The following is a 9,895-nucleotide window of genomic DNA, read 5'->3' as shown; positions in this document are numbered from 1 at the left end:
CACGTACCTTCATTTGCATATCACGCACCTTCATTTGCATACCACTCCCCTTCATTTGCATACCATGCTCCTTCATTTGCATACCATGCCCCTTCATTTGCATATCACGCACCTTCATTTGCATACCACATACCTTCATTTGCATGCCACGCACCTTCATTTGCATACCACGTACCTTCATTTGCATGCCACGCACCTTCATTTGCATAAACTAATCCTACAAAGTAGCCGGAACCATGCCCCTTTATTTGCATACCACTCCCCTTCATTTGCATACCACGCACCTTCATTTGCATACCACGCCCCTTCATTTGCATACCACGCCCCTTCATTTGCATACCACTCCCCTTCATTTGCATACCACTCCCCTTCATTTACATACCACGCCCTTCATTTGCATACCACGCCCTTCATTTGCATAAGCCTATCACACAAAGTAGCCGAAACACGCCCTTCATTTGCATACGCCAATCCAACAAAGTAGCCGAAACATGCCCTTCATTTGCATACCACTCCCCTTCATTTACATACCACGCCTTTCATTTGCATACCACGCCCTTCATTTGCATAAGCCTATCACACAAAGTAGCCGAAACACGCCCTTCATTTGCATACGCCAATCCAACAAAGTAGCCGAAACATGCCCTTCATTTGCATACCACTCCCCTTCATTTACATACCACGCCTTTCATTTGCATACCACGCCCTTCATTTGCATAAGCCTATCACACAAAGTAGCCGAAACACGCCCTTCATTTGCATACGCCAATCCCACAAAGTAGTCGAAACATGCCCTTCATTTGCATACCACTCCCCTTCATTTACATACCACGCCCTTCATTTGCATACCACGCCCTTCATTTGCATAAGCCAATCCCACAAAGTAGCCGAAACACGCCCTTCATTTGCATAAGCCACTCCCGCAAAGTAGTCGAAACCACACCCACAAAGCAGGTGGGACGCAGCCCACTAATTTGCATAAGCAAAATGTGAGGTGTGTGTGTGTGTGTGTGTGTGTGTGTGTGTGTGTGTGTAGTAGTAGTAGTAGTAGTAGTAGTAGTAGTAGTAGTAGTAGTAGTAGTACAACATACGAGATGATGCCTGATCTTCTGACATCCATAGTTGGTTGACTGGATGGCGTTGTCCTCACCTGGAGAGAAATGCCCCCGGAAGTATGATCCATCCATCCATCCATCCATCCATCCATCCATTTATTTATTTATTTATTTATTTATTTATTTATTTATTTATTTATTTATTCATTCATTCATTCATTCATTCATTCCCCCCGGAAATAAATAAATAAACAAGGATAATCATCCATCCATGTGTGACAATTGTTTGACACACATCATGTCATGTCATGTCAAGTCATGTCTGTCTATAGCAAGAGGTGTGGGGGGGGGGGGCAGACAGCACTAATATAATAAACAAACGTGAACGGAGCACTGCTGTCAACATAGTACACGCATATAGTGGCCATACTGGCATACTCACCATAGCCTGGTCAAGGTTTCCCCCTGGTGGACGTGTCATTTCCAACTATTGTCAGCGCATGGAAAACTAAGGGCTAGTAATATATACTATTCTCTGCCTATCGGAACGTAACTCGGACGGCGCGTCTTAAATACATTTCAATTGTACATTTAGTTGACAAAAAGGTAAAGTGTGATTTATTTTGATTCATCCTTAGTCCTTAGTCCTTAGTCTTTAGTCCTTGTATTAGTCCTTGTATTGTAGACAGCACAATAATTGCAGTCATAGCACATCATAGTAGCCTACATATGTATAGCATAGTATAGTATATATGTATAGTTAATATGTATAGTGTCATTATATAGATATGTTCTAGTTACGTTCTTAGCTTACGCATGTTTCTTGATAAATGCATTTTATATATGTGATGTATTCCCATACTTTTGTTCCTGCCTAATGTAAGTCGCTCTGGATTAAGAGCGTCTGCTAAATGCCTAAATTGTAAATTATAAATTGTCTTGTCTTGACTTTTGACTTGTTGACTAAAAGTAAAGAGTGCTTTATTCAAAAGGTAAAGTGTGATTTATTTTTGATTTATCCTCAATCCTCCGGTTCGAACGAGATTCCCCCCGTCCGAAACGGACAAGGGACGGCCGAGATAGGGCCGCGGACCCCCTCCGCGGACCCCCGCGGACCCCCTCCGCGGACCCCCGGCGGACCCCCGGCCGGCCCTATGGAGGGGCCGGGATTGATTTATCCTTGGTCCTTATTCCTTGTCTTGACTTTTGACTTGTTGACTAAAAGGTAAAGAGTGATTTATTTTGATTTATTTATTCTGGATCCTTAGTCCTTGGTCCGAGGTCACGAATCTTGACTTGTCTCGAACCAGAGTCCTCTCACACCATCAGCAACTGCCAGAACCACTGAGCCATCGTGGAATACTCTTAACCATGGATTTTGGGTCATTTTATCTTTTTGTTTTTTTGGAAGGGAAGACAAAAAAAAATAGTCTATTTTACCAATGCAAAGGGTGAAATATTGTCATAATGTACGTTGTGTTTGTTTTGGAAAGGAAAAAGGGTTTTAATGTACTTTTTAGTGACGTTAGGGTAGAGTTTGTTCTTTTCTCCTGCTCCTCGTCCGAGACGACACACACACATCAAAGGGATTTGATACCACACAGTACTTGTGACACTCACACACACACACACACCAGAGACTGGCAGCTGATTGGCTCATTCAGGGTTGCCAGGTTGGTGGCTGTCAGGTTGTCTAATGCCTGCTGCATTGTGTGTGTGTGTGTGTGTGCGTGTGTGTGTGTGTGTGTATAGTGGCAACAGTTCATATTGTAACTGTTGCCACTATAGGTGATATATGTGACGGGTGGGACATTAGGACCTGGGAGCCGCCTGCCCAGAGCAGAGCAGAGCGGTAGCTTGACAGAGCCTCTATGTTAAAACTCCCGTGAGATCAATGAAACTCACGTTTGTTCTCGTTCTGTCGTGTGCATGTAGCGTCAGTGCCCAGCAGCACCCGTCGCGTCCGTGTAAATCAATTGACCAAGGTATGTTACAACAAAGGCTTACACATTGTAGTCTGTTGCATTTAGTATGATTTAGAGTTGTAGAAACTGTTGGTGCTGTTCTAGAAACTGTTGGTGCTGTTGTGGGGCTAGGCTGTACAGAGCAGACTACACTTGGAACCAGTGTCCACACACACTATTTAACAGAACACAGGTATGAGTCTCACACTTCAATGTGGATTATGGTGGCATGCGAAAGGTAGCCCTTTGGCATGCAACCACCTTATGTCATACTTTTAATACACATATTTATTATGATGGGGAATTAATATTGTTTCTGTATTTCATGGTAGAACAATGTCAGACCGGATCCAGACCTGGCTAGCCTGAATCCTGCCTGCTGGGTATAAGTGCCTTGGGCCTAGGAGGTAGGAAGATAGGCTTGCCAGTATTATGTTTATATTATAATGAGTACTTATGATGGGTGCTCGGTGTCTAATTGCTCTGTTGTATATTGCAGGCTGAACTGGTGACACAGAGTGGTCAGCAGACAGCCATTGCTCTTTTCCTCAGTTTTATTTTGTTTTTAATTGTTTCCATGCTCTACAGTGCCTCCAGTATTTTATATAACCTTATTGAAGGAAACCTCCTGTACTGTATATTTTACTGAATGACCGTTGTTACCCCCCCCTTCACACACACAGAGGCATACATACAGCAAATGTCTGCTTGCTTTTTAGTCTACTAAGCAATGCTTAGTTTTTTCCTTATTGGTCGCGTTACTAAACGTTCCTGTTCTCCCTTTGAGCTTCTTAGTAGTGGGTACTGTATTTATGAGCATTGTATGTCTGTCATGTTTTGTTGTTGTTGTGTATTGTTTTGTTACTGGCACAGCTGTGTCACTTGTTTTGCCTCTTGTCTTCGCCAGTTCACACTTGTAAAAGAGACTTCAGTCTCAATGTGGTTTTTACTGGTTAAATAAAGGTTAAATAAATTGCCTAAAACACTCACATTCCAGGTGACTAAAATGTGACTAAATTAAAACTATTCAAGGGACTGAAATGAGTTTGCTGCCAAAAACACAACACTGCATGATGTCACCTCCGTTCTTTATTTCCCCAGAGAGCAGACACGGTCCCCACAGGTCAGGTCAAAGGTCATTCCGACTGACAGACAGACTCAGCGAGTCACTTGATTGATTCATTTACAAACACACAAGTTGTGTGTTTGTAAATAATCAGACCCACCTTTTGGTGCTGAATTGAGAAGCACTGGTATACATTCTAAACATTTGTATTCAGTCAGCTTTTATAAATGTCATTTTAAACGTGAAAACAGACTGTTGCGTGCTGCTGTCTGGTCGTGTGCTTCAAACCACTGTGATGCCGCATTAAACTACTTTTACTGGTGACCCCCTGGACAACCCCCAAGGGCCCCTGGGGGTCACCGGACCCCGAATTGAGAAGCACTGGCTAAGACAGACAGACTGTCGGTCTGTAGCGCGGCACCGAGTGCCGCGCTACGAGCTTGTAGGTCTGCTATTTTGGGGGCCTCTGTCTGTCTGTCTGTCGGTCTGTCTAAAATAGCAGACCTGCAAGCTCGTAGCGCGGCACCGAGTGCCGCGCTACGAGCTTGTAGGTCTGCTATGTTTGGGGGCCACTGTCTGTCTGTCTGTCTAACAATCTGTCTTGTCTGTCTGTCTGTCTGTCTGTCTGTATGTATGCATGTCATATATAAATGACAGACAAGTAACAATGTTAAACAGCACTGTTCAATATTTGCATTACTTAAAGTACAAGTTAACTTGTCATACAAAATATTAACTTTTCCATGCAGGAGGATGAGAATAACATCATCTTCAAAAATGCAATCACCTCCGTCGACGATGTCAATGCCTTGATCACTCGCAAGCACCTGTTGGAGGTGGAGTTCTACTGCCTGTACCCCAAGACTGGCAACGTGACCCTGAGCTTCACTGCACAAAGGAGCAACGTCAAAGTCGAAGAGAAAGGCTTCGGTACCTTCACCTACCAGTTTGAGTTCTTCCAGAGCCAGCGTTTCACCTCAATGAAGGACCCACGCTCCTACCCACTGGAGTACGATGTAGGGGACAAGATTTACATGCAGATAGAGGCCTCATCTTCAGTCAACAACACCGAACTGTTTGTGGAGCCACTCGCACACGCTTTCCTTTGGCCAAATTACAGACTCACTAAGATTATCAAATACAATAGCATCTCCTTCAGTTCCCACCTGTTCAACAAACCATAATGAAAGAGTTAATTGTGTGTTTAATTGTGTGTGTGTGTGTGAGAGAGAGAGAGATGGCAGTTCCAGTTAGCTTGTGAAACAACACAATTACAGACAGAGAGATAACACAAATCATGTAGTTCTGGCAGCATCATCATTGCCAAGGTCCATATGTTAAAACGACCCTAATTCACTCATAAGCCACAACTGTCCCAGCCTACAAGGCCATTATGGCAGGAATGTGCATGGGCATGGGAGATGATTGACAGCTCATTATAAACAAGAGATAATCTATCATGTCAACATCATCGTGATCTGTTTTATACGATTTTGGGATGGGGTGGGTGGGGGGAGCGACTGTAGGCTACTGTACGCGCGTGCACGTGCGCGCACACACGCACGCGCGCACACACACACACACACACACAGGCTACATAGGCTACTCGGTTGAGCTTGAGATGCGCACATTGGCGCTCATTGATTGATTATTAAAACTATTGGGCATTAAAATAGGCTACCACGTGTCCCCATGTATAGCCAGGTGTTTCTGTAGAAGTCAGATACAGACAACCCCAAATAAAGGATACAAACACAAGTTAGAAGTTACTCTTGTACGTCTTTAACAGAGCCAGGTCCATTGTAGCCTATATAGTCCGACACAATCTTGTAATTAGACTACATGAAATAGTCTATAAATACTGTCCTGTATTAATTAATGTTGATACGTTGCTTTCCCCCAGGCAGCCGTCTGAGAGCAGACCAGACAGTCTGAAGCGGCAGGTCGTTTTCATTGCGGATGGATACCATCCTTATATTGTGAGTGCAGTGCGGTGACTGGTCCAGTTAATGACGCAAGCGCCGGCTGGCGACAGCCAGTCTACAAGTTTGACATTTTCACAGTTTACAGCAACTGCTGTGGAACTCAACAATACCTCTCCTCCACCACGCATCGCATGCACGGCACGGCACCACGTACGCGCAGGCACGGCCATTTACACACATTCTTTACCTATAATCAGGTCCGGTTCTAAGAGGGTACCTGCTTCAGCACGTCTCGGTCTCTCTCCGACCACAACATTCTGTCCCTGAGGCTGAGCCACGACGGCCCCGAACAGACAGAACGGTAACACAAGCAAAGCCTCACAACCCTTCATCGTTCCGCCGAGTCACTATAGTGCTATACCCCACAGACGCCTTTTATCCTCTCCGTCCTGCCTGCAGGGACATTGTGGACACGTCATCGTGTCCACAGTGGAAAGTTAGGACGCTGCATAAAGTCAAAGGAGCGTCTGAGAACTCCGACATGTGCTTTGATAAGAGCTGGATGGTGGCAACGTGGAATGTCCTGACTGACCTGAGCCAGTGTGACTACATTTGATGTGATCAGCTGTTGCGTTTTAAAAACATGTAGCGAGGTTATTTTTTCTGGTGTGATACAGACAGTGAATTCATATCATCTTCTCTGTCTCTCTCACTCCTAGTATATTATAAATGCAATGCAACGAAAGACAATGTAAACCTGAATTGCTGCATTGCTCCATTTCATGGTTCACTCTCAGAGTAACAGACCTGTAAGGGTCCTTTTGGTTCCATGTGTTACACACATACAGACCTGTACTAGTTACTTTATAGATTTGTATTATAAGACATACAGTAACCACTTCAGCCATACATTTTGGCCATTTGAAAATAGACAATCTACAAGCTCACAATGTGTTGCGATGTGACACATTGTGAGCTTGTAGCTCTGCAATTTTCAAAATATTTTTTACACATTTAAAAACTTGAAAAGGGACATTCTGTACAATGAGTACTCATTTTGATGCCAATACTTTTGTACTTTCACTCAAGTATAGGCCTACATTTTGACTTTGACTTATAACGGAGTACGGTAGTTCTATATTGCAGTATTGATACTTGTACTTAAGTAAAAACTTTGAGAACGTTTTTCACGACTGTTCGTCTTGACTCACCATGCTGACCAAACAACAAGACCAGCCTGACCAGTTTGACCAGCCTAGTCCAGTTCAAGACCAGCTCAAAACACTGGTTAACAAGCTAAAAGCTATTGGTTTTGATAGCACATCAGTGAGCTGGATGCAATCCTACCTGGAGGGGAGAGAACAGATGGTGGAGGTGAACGGAACACTGTCCCCCCCCCCCCTCCCAGTGAGCTGTGGCGTTACCTAGTATGCAAGGAAGCATACTAGGGCCTCTACTGTTCCTAATATATGTAAACGACATGACATCAGCTTGTGACTGCAACTTGTTCCTGTTCGCAGATGACTCAGCACTGCTGGTCTCGGACAGGAACAAACTGCAGGTTGAAAAGACCCTCAGCTCTGAACTCGGTAGAATCTGCACCTGGCTCGCTGATAACAAACTATCCTTACACCTGGGAAAAACTGAATCCATTCTCTTCGGATCAAATAGTAATCTCAGAAAGGCAGATGGCTTCTTGGTTAGAGTGGGTGACAATATTATCACACGAAAAGATGAAATTACCTACCTAGGTTCCATCCTGGAGGCTAATCTTTCCGGTGATAAAATGGCCACCAACGTAATCAAAATAACAAGATTCCTTTACAGGATCTCCTCACTGGTCAACAAAAACACCTTGAAGACCTTAACAGGAGCCCTTGTACAAGGTTTCGTTGACTATGCATGCACCTCTTGGTACCACAGCACCTCAAAGGCCCTCAAAACAAGGCTCCAGACCTCCCAAAACAAACTGGTCAGGCTCCTACTTGGCCTCACCCCCCGAACCCACCTCACCCCTGCCCACTTTGACAGGGTGGAATGGCTTAGGGTCGACGACAGAGTACAGCATCTTGCAATGGGTCTGGTCCACAAGATTCGATACACCACCAAGATACCCATGTACCTGTCTAAATACTTCAAAAATTATAGTTAGGAACCAAATGGACCCTTATGGGTCTGTAACTCTGAGAGTACAAATGGACCCAAATGGGTCCATCTGATTCCATTTGTACATTCTCTGAGTTAAATTAAGTTTGATTTTACGTATGTGTATTATCCCAAAGATAGAAACGCCATTAACTCACTCAAACCCTAACCTAAACATAACCGCAAGCACGGGAGCAGTGCATGTTCGGACTAACGGGACTTCGGATCTATGGGCAGTCCCCGCCACGGGACGCCTTTGGACGCCTCCCCTTTATATAGAGGACCGTAGACTAATTCAGGTCAAACAGAGGGCCCTAGAGCCGTGAAAATGTTCTCTTGGGGGGTTGCACTACATTTGTCATGAAAGGTGCTATTTAAAATGTACTCTTTCATTTGATATTTGGAATTTATGAATTATATAATAATTATTATGAACTTCAGTTTAACCACTTACACCCTCTATACTTATTACTTGCACTGTACTTGGTGCGATCCTTTTCCATCTACACACCAAATCCCCCAAAATAGCTGATCTACACGCTCACGGCGGTCCCAATCTGCCATTTTATTTTCTTGGTGAACGTTCCCCGCAGAATAGGGATAGCTACTGGGGCTCAAGTGGTTTAATATCAAGTATAAAGTTATTTACTATATCCGTCATAATGGAAACGGATATTCTCTCAAGTTTTCCTCATGCCATGCTGTATTTTATTCTCAAATTTATTTCGCCATGAATTTGTAACCCATTTTTTGTGTTGTACTTTTTTTTTACCTGGTGCCTATAGAGCACCGAAGTCTGACGTCACTTTCAGTAGAGGGCACCAACACACAGGTTTATAGGTTTTTTATTTGTATTGAAATCTCCATAGGGCGATTTTATGTCGCTTCATATAAGAACTGTGTTTGAAAAATAAACCGACCACCCCGGCCTTTTCACTCATATGGATATGAAGCATCGACTGAAGGTGGAAATGTACAAATATACCCAAAGAGTAACAAAATAAGCGTTAGAAACGAGCCAAACAACCCAGAGACTACATTTCCGGGTAGGCTGCTTCTGCCCGCAGCCCGTCGCACAACAGAAACTGAACGTTAATTACGTTTATTTTAATTTTATTTTAATTTTTATTGATATATAATGTATCGTGGTTAGTACGAGTCGAGTCACCACCAGCTGAGCTTACGTCAACGAGGAATCTCAGGAACGCAATATGTTGACAGCTGGGTAGTTTCAAGGCTTTTGCGGTCACATTAATTCCATTTTCTCTAGAAACTGGCTGTATCAAATATGAATGGACATCATTAACGACGCGTTAATGATGACGATTCAAGCAATACTTGATGGAAACCCATAAACTTGCGACATGTGAACTAGCAGGGACAGGTGGGGTGATAGCGAAGCCCTTTGAAAAACACAAGATCACATGCACTCGAGTTTGAACAGCAAAACACGACAGGAGCCTGTGGATGGAGACGATATGGCCCGATTTATAGACCTACTTGGTTGCACGACGGCATATAACGTCTAGCCGGCAGATCTACAAGCTCACAGCGTGCCGCACTGCGTCACGTTGCGAGCGTGTAGATCCGCCGTTTTCGGCTATGCACTGTAGTGGTAGAGCCCGTCAGCATCTCAATGGTCCCACTGGCCTCCTTGACTTCCGTCTTATCCACTTAAACCTAGCCTCGGCCGCAGCCTTACTCATCTGCGAAGAGAAAAGCCTGGTCACAACCTAAGGC

The sequence above is a fragment of the Electrona antarctica genome (genome assembly GCF_951216825.1).
Source record: "Electrona antarctica genome assembly, chromosome: 17".
NCBI lineage: Eukaryota > Metazoa > Chordata > Actinopteri > Myctophiformes > Myctophidae > Electrona > Electrona antarctica.
Note: the sequence above shows the minus strand (reverse complement) of the source record.